We start from the raw sequence: 12,718 nt of genomic DNA on the forward strand, positions 1-12,718 counted from the left end.
TGTGTATGTGTGTGTGTGTGTAAATATATGTGTCTGTGTATATATATATATACGTGTGTGTATATATATATATATATATATACACCACATTTTCTTTATTCTTCATTCATTTATCCTTTCATGGACGCTTAAGCTGTCTTCGTATCTGGCTATTATGAATAATGCTGCAATGAACATGGGAGTACAGATACTTCTTCGAGATAATGGTTTTGTTTCCTTTGGATATATACCCAGAAGTGAGATTGCTATATCATCATTTTGTTTTTAAGGCGGAATGCATATCACTCTCTCATGACATACTTCCTGGAAAGTGCATCATGCCATGAGCCTAATTCCAACCTCTAAAAGCCACTATAAGCAGACAGTCTCTTTTTTTCAAAGATGTCCTTGTATATGTTCCACTAACTTCTTATTTCTGAACCAGGAGGCACCATTAGAGTTAAGCTCATTCACAGATCAGAAATCCACTTATCCATTTTAAAATGATGTATTAATTGCCTGTAATGAGCCGGGCACTGTTTCATAGCAGTGACCCCAAAAGACATGGTCCCTGACCTCATAAAGCTTAATTTCTATTAAAGGGGATTAAAAAAAGAAAGAAAATTAAAAAGTAAAATAATATAAGATAGTGATAAGAGTTATGAAGAAAATAACAGTAATAATAGTGATGGCAGAGGTGTGTGTGTGTGTGTGTGTGTGTGTGTGTTCCATTTTAGATTGGGTGCACAGAAAAATCTTCTCTGAAGTGGGGAAGATAAGGAGCCAGCTACAGAAAGATCTAAGGGAAGAGAACTCAAGGAAAAATATCCAGCTAACACAAAAGACCTATTCAAGGAACTGAAAGACCTGAGTGGTGCAAAGCATAGGGAGGACTGAGATACAAGAGCTGCATGGTGTGAGACCCCTGAAGGCCACGGTCAAGTGAGTCAGAGAAAATACTGTGGGGAAGATTTTTAATTCTAATAGAAACAAGAGGCCACTGAAGTGTTTCATGTAGGAGAGGGACCTGGTTTGAGGGTAAGATGACCCCAGCTGCTATCTAGATACTGGAGTTTAGAAGATGAAGAAGGAAAGGCTGTGGGCCAGTTGGGGAGCTCTTGGGGTGAGACATGATGATGACTTGGGTTAGGGAAGCAGCAGCGGAGGTGGGTGAAAGTGGGCAAGTTTAGGATATGATGGTGGTAGAGCTACTAGGCTTTGATAGTGGGTTGCAGGTGGGAGTGATAAAAAGTGAGACATTAAGGATGCCTCCTAACTTTTTGGCTTGAGTAACTGGTAGATGGTGATGTCATTTACTAAAATCTGGAAAATCTGAGGAAAGAAGACGGGAGTGGGAAGGAACAAAGAATTTCTATCTAGACATGTTAAATTTGAGATGCTTATTGAATATCCAAGTGTGATAAGATCAATCTGGAGATATAATTCTGAGCACCAATGCATAAAAACATCTTTTAAAGACATGGGATCCATTTTCTTAGGGAGAGTTTAAATAGGGATGCAAGATCAGGGTAGAGCTCAGGGGCAGACCAAATTTAGAGGTCTCACAGAGAAATATGAAAGTGAAAAAGAGACCGAGAAAAAAATGGCTGGTTGTACGGGTTCAAGAAAGCTAAGAGAAAAGAATTCTCAATATGTTTTAAAGAGGAAGTGGTCAACTATATCGAATACTGCTGAAAGGCTGAATAAGAGGAATACCTCGGAAAGGTCACTGGTTTTGGCAACACTAAAGTAACCCGGACAAACCCTGAGACAAATGAGTGAATTATCTCTTCAAAGCCTAGGCATCTAGCTGGGCTGCAAAAGAAAATGATCGAAGAAAGGTAGAATGGTAAAAAGGAAGGAGATATAAAGAAAATCTTAGCACAGGTTCAGACCCTTATCAGATTTTAATCTTAAACTGTCATACAAGAACAACTAACAATAGAATTAAAAACAAAACAAATATAACATACTATCTGGCACATGCCTTAAATCAGTCTAAAGAATTTATCAGCACAGGATAAAAATGTTATTGCTCCTAATTCAGGAGACATAAGGAGATTTTTGAAAAGACTTCTAATTAATTATTGAACAAAGAATAGCCAAGCAAAGTCTACTAATGCACTGCAGCTGTGTAAGTACTCCTAGGAGGACTTACCACTCCTCCCTCTGCCCAGAGTGAAGCTCCAAAAACCTGATGATTAATACCAATCTCCCATTTGTTAAACAGCCCAAATCACCCTTTGTGATTTAAATTGCACGGAATTTGAATCTGCATAGATTGCAAGTAAAAAAATGGAATCTTGAAGCCACATAAAATAATCACACCTCGTCTTAAAACAGAACATATTAATCTTTTCTGGCACTGCTCCCCCACTGAAACCACATATCTCAATGCTATTCTTCGGGTGAGTCACGCTGTAAAATTTCCAGTTGACTTATCCACAGAGAGATGACACCGCATGAAACAGAGCCCACGGAAACTTTAGAGGGAAGTGAGCCTTCGTGTCTTCACCTTCTGCTTTGGCTCTGACTTCAGATATATTACACCAAGACCAGGGCTGAAATCCAGAGCTCTGAAAGCCCAGCAAGTTGCAAGGGTGAACCAAGGCTCTTTCATACTCAATTCTTAAACTGATTCTCCAAATTGCATCCCAAGATCTGCTTTCCTCAAAGCGTGGTTCTTTTGCCACATTCACCTGGTCGTTGGTGCTTAAAAAAAAAAAAAAAGCAAATCCCAAAACCCCACTTCACACTAATACACCAAAATCTGCAAGGGGGGGGGCACAGGCAGCTGCATTTCTAATAAGCTCCCTTAGTGTTTTCTAGGTACTCTGAAGCCTCAGAACCCTTATCCTAATTTGTGTACTGTGAGATGATACTGCAGGATTTTTGTAGGGTAAGTTTTTTCACCTTTTGTTTCATGCTCCAGCTCATTTTACACCACACTGCCAGATTATTGTTCCTAACTTGCTGTTGGAATCATTTCTCTACCCTGACCAAAAGCCTTCTGGGTGCTTCATGAAGAATAATGTCCAGACATCTTATTGTGATGTTCAAGGTTCTTAGTCATAGCTTCAGAATTTGCCCTTCCCACAGTTGAATTTTCACCCAAATAAAATTGCTCAAATACCCAGTACCTGTCCTACAGGCTTCTACCTCCCTGCTTCTAACTTGCTCTTTACTTCTAGAAAGTTACTTTCCCATTTGCCCACAAGCCCGAATCCTGTCTTTTCTTTGAGGTTGAACTCATGGAAGCCTATCCATTTCTTTCCTGCTGGAAGTAATCATTTCTGTGAACGTCATAGTGTTTTATGTCTGTCTCTTGCTACAGGGTGTACGCTTTCTACCTTTTATTATATGATAGTGTGGATTATTCTTTTGTCTGCCCAGCACCCTGCAGAAGCTGGGAACAACAGCCCCTTTCTCTATGCTGGCATCAACAATATAAGGTTTCCACAGGACTGTCACAATTTTTATGTAATACTGCCTTCAGGCCACATTAGTTGATCTAGAAGTAGATGCCTGACACAAACTATGGCTCCATAGTGTCCCACCCCTTGACAATGATTGATTGTTCCAGGATGGGCACCTTGGGCCAATCATAGCCCTTTAGCATCTAGATTTTGTTCCACAGGTCATAGGTAATTGGTTCAGGATTGGCACATGACCCAAACTGAACCTCTGGATTGAGAGTCTGAGGTCAGAGTATTCTCTCCTCTGGCTCCAACTGTGCTGTGTAACACTGGGAAGCAGTCCACAGCTGTGACCATGGGATTGGGCTTCCCCCAGTTTAGAAGGCCTTGGGATGGCGGAGACAGGCATCTAGTCAGGGTGAGGCTGGAGGCCACTTCAAAGTGTTATTCACCATCGCCCTCAGGGACAAGCAAGGGGACCTTGTGACACTTTGGGGAAGCCATCACCACACAAATAATTCCTCTGCTTGCTAGCTTATTTCTACTGCTTTATTAGTTTTTCTTTGCATGGTGATGTGGAGTGGTGGCGAAAGGTTCATGCTACATTTATAAAAAGTTGAAAGTAATATTTGCAAAAGATAGTATTTATTTTCCTGACGCCTCCACCCTTTCTCTGTCTTTCTTTTTGTCTCTGAAAAGTTATTAGATTGCCTCCTTTGGGGAGGGGTAGGGAAGAGAATTTTGAGAGCAGGAGAGATCTGGACTGCTATAGCAGAAGGAGGGGCTTCTACTGTGGGTTAAAAGAAATAGGGGCTAAGAATATAGAATGTATAATGAGCTTTGAAGACATTATAATTTACTCTAGGCCCAGTTTATTTTCAATTGAGCAGGAAGAATATATAGAGTATATTTCCCATGCATCTGTAAATGATTCTGCTTTGCATGATTCATGATGTTTTCGGTTGGTTTATTTTTAAACCAGACTGAAGTTATAGAAAAGCACATTCAAACAGATATACTCATCAAAGTATCATGGCAATAGTTCCCATAGCCATGTTGGAGCCTTTCAGGAATTAAAAACAGAGAATATAGAAAATAACTTCATAGAGAAGGCAATCTTCCTGAACCTAAAGGATAATGATATATCAATTTAGGGTAATGTCCTCATACACAGGCATATCCTATTTAAACCCTTTTCATAAAGGGGCCTTTTATTCATATTCTTCCTTAAAACCAAATACTAAATTTCCTTTGGTAAAACAAGCAAACAAAGGTGTTATGGACAATGAACTCCAAAAGAATGAGGAGTGAGACAGTTACGGGTAGTCACAGAGTGAAGAAGAATATAATAAAAATTCACATTAATACAATATTGTTATGTGAAATACATAAAGGCTGTAGAGAGACTTCCCTGCAATCAAACAGTAGTTTCAGCTAAAGGGAAAAATACTTCAGCTAAAGCATGGTAGGTTTTTTGGGGTTTTTTTTCCAAATTAAAATATAAAGAAGTATTGTGTGACTATAATAAAATCAAATGAGAACTTACTCTTAAAAATTATTTAAAGTTCCTATAAAGTATACTTTTGTGACTCAACAGTATAATACTATTTGAAAAGATGTTAACAGTTAACCAGCAATGCCCATCTGGGCAAAAAAAGGTTATTTAAATACCATGCACTTTGATGAATGACCTTTTAAATGGCCTTGCCCATTTTGTACTATTACTTTTCAGTCATTTCAGGGTAATGCACTGAATCAGAAAACAACAGCCCACTGAAACCATGCCTTTAGATGTAAAGTATTCATTCATTTAATGGCATTACCATTCCCTATGCAGTACATAAATTTTCTTTGTTTGAAAGACTGAGCAAATACCTATTTTTTTTTTTTTTTGGTTTGTTTTTTGTTTTAATGTCAAAAGAGGCACACAATTAAGTTTGTTTTAAAAGCCTCTGGACCAAATATTTTAAGATTAGAACTTTTCTTCGGCCAGAGACTAGATAATTCCATAATGACTTGGAGAAATGACATAATCTATAATCTTATTAGTTTATTTTTGAAGTGAAACTTAATTTAGTGAACAACCAAAATAAAATCATGGCTCATTTGAGAGGAATCTTTCATTTTCCTGCAGCTCCTCAGCAAATACTAGGCAGATAGAGTTTAAAGCCTCTGCAGGAAATAGGCAAATACATTTCACAACGAGGGAGATTTAAGTAGCTTTGAAAATGGTTCAGTTAAAGCTCTTCAACTGTAAATAAAATCACTGGAGGTCTATGTAAAACTTTAGCCTAATGTTGTTGTTAGTCTAAAGTAAACTCTAGTTAATAATCATTATCTTTATGAAAATCAGGTTCAGTGATTAAAAAAAGACTAAGCCCACAATTCCACCACTTGACGAAGGCTTATAATTTCCCCTTTCCTTCCACTGATCATAATACCATTATATTTATTTAAATATTGTAATTGTATTTAAAGGGAAGATCAGTTAATGTAAATTGAAATTAGTGCAAATATACTACATCATTCCTTCAGCGAAACTAACAATTTCTTTTTGCTTTTTAAAACTATTTAAATTTTGAACTATATCCTACATGTTTACATTTTAAATAATAATATTAAATAACAATAGTGAAAAAGAAATTTTTAAACCTGCATTTCTATCAGTGAGTTTAACAATCAAAGTACTTACATAATTTATTTCCTTCTCATTAGCCTCTGCATTCTTGGATTCACCGTCACCTTTTGAAATACGTGAGAACTTTAGAAAAAGAGCAGAGAAGGCCTGTGAAATCGGTGGGTGGTGGATCAGCTGACATGGGTGCAAAGTGTAAGAGAACAGAATTTTCATGGAATAATACCTGCCTGTAAGTTTTAATGAGTCATGAGCAAGGCTCAGTTCTCTCTCCCAAGGTCAGACCAGCAAGTCTAATCAGTATGACGCAGCACAATTCTCACCAGATAGCCAGGCTGCCCGCTGCAATGTCTCTACAAGTATTTTGCAAACTAAAGAAGCTTGGAGACATCATGTTGTCACTTCTTTTGGTCTTCCACATAAAGGTGATCACCAAAATATCATTGTGATTTAAGCTCATCATGCTTAATTTTAAGGTTTGATCCACCACAGGTGAGCGTGAAGGCAGCTCAGTGTTTCAGCTGGGGAACTTTTCTAACAGATATGGTGAGTTAATTCCAGTCAGTGGAATCTAACATGCACCCAATCAATGCTTGGTTCCTAAGGACTCTCAGATCAACACACTTCTTCATATTGTTATGATTGCCACCTTAGTCTGGGGACTAATCATCTCCCACTTGAACCAATAATATCATCGAGTAATTGCATTCTCTACCTGTAGTCTGTTTGCAATCTAATCTTTCATTCATAATGTCCCCAGATCACTCTTGCTGACATGGCTCTTAGTCATTACCCTCCTGAGCAAAAAATTTAAATGGCTTTTTAGTGCCTCTTAAATTTGCATGTATATAGTTCAGGATATGATATGCATAAAAAGCCTTCTACAGACTCTTTCTGTGGACAATTATATGGAAATTGAATCCTCAAACTGTAAAAAGATTTACTTTTATAAAAATATATAATAAGATTTAATTCTTTAAATACTTAAAAATTCAGTTCTATTCAAATAATTTTAATATAATTTTTATGTTCATTAGTAGTTATTTTATTTTGCCTTTTGATTTTAAAAGGTACTTTTGATATTTTACAAAAATTTGAAAATATTTACTTTTCAATATTTTTCATTTACTTTTCATTTACATTTCAATAAATATATATTCAAATTTTCTATACTCTAATTCAATTAAATATTTTAATCCTTTATATAATTATTAAAAGTAAAATGCATATGGAAATATGTTAATATAAATGTTTCAGACATTAAAAAAAAAAAGTAAAATGCAAATTATGTGAAAATCTTTATTATAACAAGATAGTGATTTTGCTAAAATGGAGGTCAGAAAAATTTTATGAATAAACATATAATAATTTATGAATTACATGTGTTTTCATATTACACTTTAAAACATCCCAGGCCTTCCAGCAGAATATGCAGACCTACAAAAATTAAATTCAGTCATCTTTGATATGTTTGCTGCTTTTAGCCATGTGTAGGTATATTTATCAAGTTAAGAGAAAGGAACACATTTAACAGTTTATAAACTTGATTTACAGCTATAAAATATTTAGATACGTGGTATGTGGACCTCCATGCCCTAAGCCCCACAAATATTAGAAAGAGACCTGCTGTGAATAATGTGTAGCCACTGAGGCCAACTTTTAATATTTTTATGTAGTTATTAAAAATATTCGATTACATTTCAGACATAAATGGTATACAGCATAATATAATGAACAGCTATATACTCACCAGCCTGCTTAAGATTTGAGACAGTACCAGTAATCTGGTGTCACTGTACACCCCTCTCCAACAACATTCACTCCCATCCCTTCCAAAGGTAACCATTATCCTGAGGTTTTTTTTTTTCCATATATATATATATATATACATATATATATATTTTTAATTGGAGTATAATTGCTTTACAATGGTGTGTTAGTTTCTGCTGTATAACAAAGTCATTCAGCTATATGTATACATATATCCCCATATCCCCTCCCTCTTGCGTCTACCCCCCACCGTCCTTATCCCACCCCTCTAGGTAGATACAAAGCATGGAGCTGATCTCCCTGTGCTATGCAGCTGCTTCCCACTAGCTATCTATTTTATATGTGGTAGAGTATATATGTCCATGCTACTCTCTCACTTTGTCCCAGCTTACCCTTCCCCCTCCTCATGTCCTCAAGTCCATTCTCTACATCCATGTTTTTATTCCTGTCTGGCCCCAAGGTTCTTCAGAACCATTTTTTTTTCTTTTTTTTAGATCCCATATATATGAGTTAGCATACGATATTTGTTTTTCTCTTTCTGACTTACTTCACTCCATATGACAGTCTCTAGGTCCATCCACCTCACTACAAATAACTCAATTTCCTTTCTTTTTATGGCTGAGTAATATTCCATTGTATATATGTGCCACATCTTCTTTATCCATTCATCCGATGATGGACACTTAGGTTGCTTCCATGTCCTGGCTATTGTAAATAGAGCTGAAATGAATATTGTAGGAAATGACCCTTTTTGAATTATGGTTTTCTTAGGGTATATGCCCACAGTGGTATTGCTGGGTCGTATGGTAGCTCTATTTTTAGTTTTTTAAGGAACCTCCATAGTGTTCTCCTTAGTGTCTATATCAATTTACATTCCCACCAACAGGACAAGAGGGTTCCCTTTTATCTACACCCTCTCCAGCATTTATTGTTTGTAGATTTTTTGATGATGGCCATTCTGACTGGTGTGAGGTGATACCTCATTGTAGTTTTGATTTGCATTTCTCTAATGATTAGTGATGTTCAGCATCCTTTCATGTGTTTGTTGGCCATCTGTATATCTTCTTTGGAGAAATGTCTGTTTAGGTCTTCTGCCCATTTTTGGATTGGGGTGTTTTTTTTTTTGATATTGAGCTGCATGAGCTGCTTGTATATTTTGGAGATTAATCCTTTGTCAGTTGCTTCATTTGCAAATATTTTCTACCATTCTGAGGAGTGTCTTTTCATCTTGTTTATGGATTCCTTTGCTATGCAAAAGTTTTAAAGTTTCATTAGGTCCCATTTGTTTATTTTTGCTTTTATTTCCATTTATCTGGGAGATGGGTCAAAAAGGATTTTGCTGTGATTTCTGTCATAGAGTGTTCTGCCTATGTTTTCCTCTAAGAGTTTGATAGTGTCTGGCCTTATTTTAAGGTTTTTAATCTATTTTGTGTTTATTTCTGTGTATGGAATTAGGGAGTGTTCTAATTTTATTCTTTTACATGTGGCTGTCCAGTTTTCCTAGCACCACTTATTGAAGAGACTGTCTTTTCTCTACTGTATATTCTTCCCTCCTTTATCAAAGATAAGGTGACTGTATGTGTGTGGGTTTATCTCCGGGCTTTCCATCCTGTTTCATTGGTCTATATTTCTGTTTTGGTGCCAGTACCATACTGTCTTGATTACTGTAGCTTTGCAGTATAGTCTGAAGTCAGGGAGCCTGATTCCTCCAGCTCTGTTTTTCTTTCCAAGATTGCTTTGGCTATTCAGGGTCTTTTGTGTTTCCATACAAATTGTGAAATTTTTTGTTCCAGTTCTATGAAGAATGCCATCGGTAGTTTGATAGGGATTGCATTGAATCTGTAGATAGCTTTGGGTAGTAGAGTCATTTTCACAATGTTGATTCTTCCAATGCAAGAACATGGTATATCTCTCCATCTGTTTGTATCACCTTTAATTTCTTTCATCAGTGTCTTATAGTTTTCTGCATAAAGGTCTTTTGTCTCTTAGGTAGGCTTATTCCTAGGTATTTTATTCTTTTGGTTGCAATGGTAAATGGGAGTGTTTCCTTAATTTCTCTTTCAGATTTTTCATCATTAGTGTATAGGAATGCAAGAGATTTCTGTGCATTAATTTTGTATCCTGCTACTTTACCAAATTCATTGATTAGCTCTAGTAGTTTTCTGGTAGCATCTTTAGGATTCTCTATGTATAGTATCATGTCATCTGCAAACAATGACAGTTTTACTTTTTTTCTGATTTGGATTCGTTTTATTCCTTTTTCTTCTTTGACTGCTATGGCTAAAACTTCCAAAATTATGTTGAATAATAGCGGTGAGAGTAGGCAACCTTGTCTTGTTCCTGATCTTAGTGGAAATGGTTTCAGTTTTTCACCATTGAGAACAATGTTGGCTGTGGGTTTGTCATATATGGCCTTTATTATGTTGAGGTAAGTTCCCTCTATGCCTACTTTCTGGAGGGTTATTATCATAAATGGGTGTTGAATTTTGTCAAAAGCTTTTTCTGCATCTATTGAGATGATCCTATGGTTTTTCTTCTTCAATTTGTTAATATGGTGTATCACATTGATTGATTTGCATATATTGAAGAATCCTTGCATTCCTGGGATAAATCCCAGTTGATCATGGTGTATGATCCTTTTATGATGCTGTTGGATTCTGTTTCCTAGTATTTTGTTGAGGATTTTTGCATCTATGTTCATCAGTGATATTGGCCTGTAGTTTTCTTTTTTTGTGACATCTTTGTCTGGTATTGGTATCAGGGTGATGGTGGCCTCATAGAATGAGTTTGGGAGTGTTCCTCCCTCTGCTATATTTTGGAAGAGTTTGAGATGGATAGGTGTTAGCTATTCTCTAAATGTTTGATAGAATTCGCCTGTGAAGCCATCTGGTCCTGGACTTTTGTTTGTTGGAAGATTTTTAATCACAGTTTCAGTTTCAGTGCTTGTGAGTGATCTGTTCATATTTTCTATTTCTTCCTGGTTCAGTCTTGGAAGGTTGTGCTTTTCTAAGAATTTGTCCATTTCTTCCAGGTTGTCCATTTTATTGGCATATAGTTGCTTGTAGTAATCTCTCATGATCCTTTGATTTCTGCAGTGTCAGTTGTTACTTCTTCTTTTTCATTTCTAATTCTATGATTTGAGTCTTCTCCCTTTTTTTCTTGATGACTCTGGCTAATGGTTTATCAATTTTGTTTATCTTCTCAAAGAACCAGCTCTTACTTTTATTGATCTTTTCTATCGTTTCCTTCATTTCTTTTTCATTTATTTCTGATCTGATATTTATGATTTCTTTCCTTCTGCTAACTTTGGGGTTCTTTTTTCTTCTTTCTCTAATTGCTTTAGGTGTACAGTTAGGTTGTTTATTTGAGATTTTTCTTGTTTCTTGAGGTAGGACTGTATTGCTATTAACTTTCGTCTTAGAACTTCTTCTGCTGCAGGTTTTGGGTCGTCGTGTATTGGGTCATCGTGTTTTCATTGTCATATTTTTCTAGGTAGTTTTTCATTTCCTCTTTGATTTCTTCTGTGATCTCTTGGTTATTTAGTAGTTTATTGTTTACCCTCCATGTGTTTGTATCTTTTACAGTTTTTTTCCTGTAATTGATATCTAGTCTCATAACGTTGTGGTCAGAAAAGATACTTGATAGCATTTCCATTTTCTTAAATTTACCAAGGCTTGATTTGTGACCCAATATATGGTCTATCCTGGAGAATGTTCCATGAGCACTTGAGAAGAAAGTGTCTTCTGTTGTTTTTGGATGGAATGTCCTATAAATATCAATTAAGTCCATCTTGTTTAATGTGTCATTAAAAACTTGTGTTTCCTTATTTATTTTCATTTTCGATGATCTGTCCATTGGTGAAAGGGGGGTGTTAAAGTCCCCTACTATGATTGTGTTACTGTCGATTTCCCCTTTTATGACTGTTAGCATTTGCCTTATGTATTGAGGTGCTCCTATGTTGGTGCATAAATATTTACAATTGCTATATCTTCTTCTTGGATTGATCCCTTGGTCATTATGTAGTGTCCTTCTTCATCTCTTTTAACAGTCTTTATTTTAAAGTCTATTTTGTCTTATATGAGAATTGTTACTCCAGATTTCTTTTGATTTCCATTTGCATGGAATATCTTTTTCCATCCCCTCACTTTCAGTCTGTATGTGTCCCTAGGCCTGAAGTGGGTCTCTTGTAGACAGCATATATATGGGTCTTGTTTTTGGATCCATTCAGCCAGTCTATGTCTTTTGGTTGGAGCATTTAATCCACTTACATTTAAGGTAATTATCTATATGTATGTTCCTATTCCCATTTTCTTAATTGTTTTGGGTTTGTTATTGTAGGTCTTTTCCTTCTCTTTCATTTCCTGCCTAGAGAAGTTCCCTAAGCATTTGTTGTAAAGCTGATTTGGTGGTGCTGAATTCTCTTAGCTTCTGCTTGTCTGTAAAAGTTTTAATTTCTCTGTCAAATGTGAATGAGATCCTTGCTGGGTAGAGTAACCTTAGTTGTAGGTTTTTCCCTTTCATCACTTCAAATATGTCCTGCCACTCCCTTCTGGCTTGCAGAGTTTTTGCTGAAAGATCAGCTGTTAACCTTATGGGGATTCCCTTGTATGTTATTTGTTGTTTTTCCCTTGCTGCTTTTAATATTTTTTCATTGTATTTAATTTTTGATAGTTTTATTAGTATGTGTCTTGGTGTGCTTCTCCTTGGAATTATCCTGTGTGGGACTCTCTGTGTTTCCTGGACTTGATTAACTATTTCCTTACCCATATTAGGGAACTTTTCAACTCTAATCTCTTCAAATATTTTCTCAGTTCCTTTCTTTTTCTCTTCTTCTTCTGGGACCCCTATAATTCGAATTTTGGTGCATTTAATGTTGTCCCAGATGTCTCTGAGACTGTTCTCAATTCTTTTCATTTTT

At 36.2% G+C, this 12,718-nt stretch overlaps 1 long non-coding RNA gene across 1 annotated transcript in view; it reads right to left on the reverse strand.

Annotated features, from left to right (window-relative positions):
• The window catches only part of LOC309665753, a 180,469-nt gene extending 173,352 nt beyond the window's left edge, over positions 1 to 7,117 (reverse strand). Inside the window, exon 1 of the long non-coding RNA XR_014266659.1 lies at positions 6,088 to 7,117. This is a non-coding gene — a long non-coding RNA (uncharacterized lncRNA). The remainder of the gene's footprint in view (positions 1 to 6,087) is intronic.
• Between the last annotated feature and the right edge of the window lie 5,601 nt (positions 7,118 to 12,718).

This window comes from Balaenoptera physalus, assembly GCF_965194825.1.
Source record: "Balaenoptera physalus genome assembly, chromosome: 8".
Classification (NCBI taxonomy): Eukaryota; Metazoa; Chordata; class Mammalia; order Artiodactyla; family Balaenopteridae; genus Balaenoptera; species Balaenoptera physalus.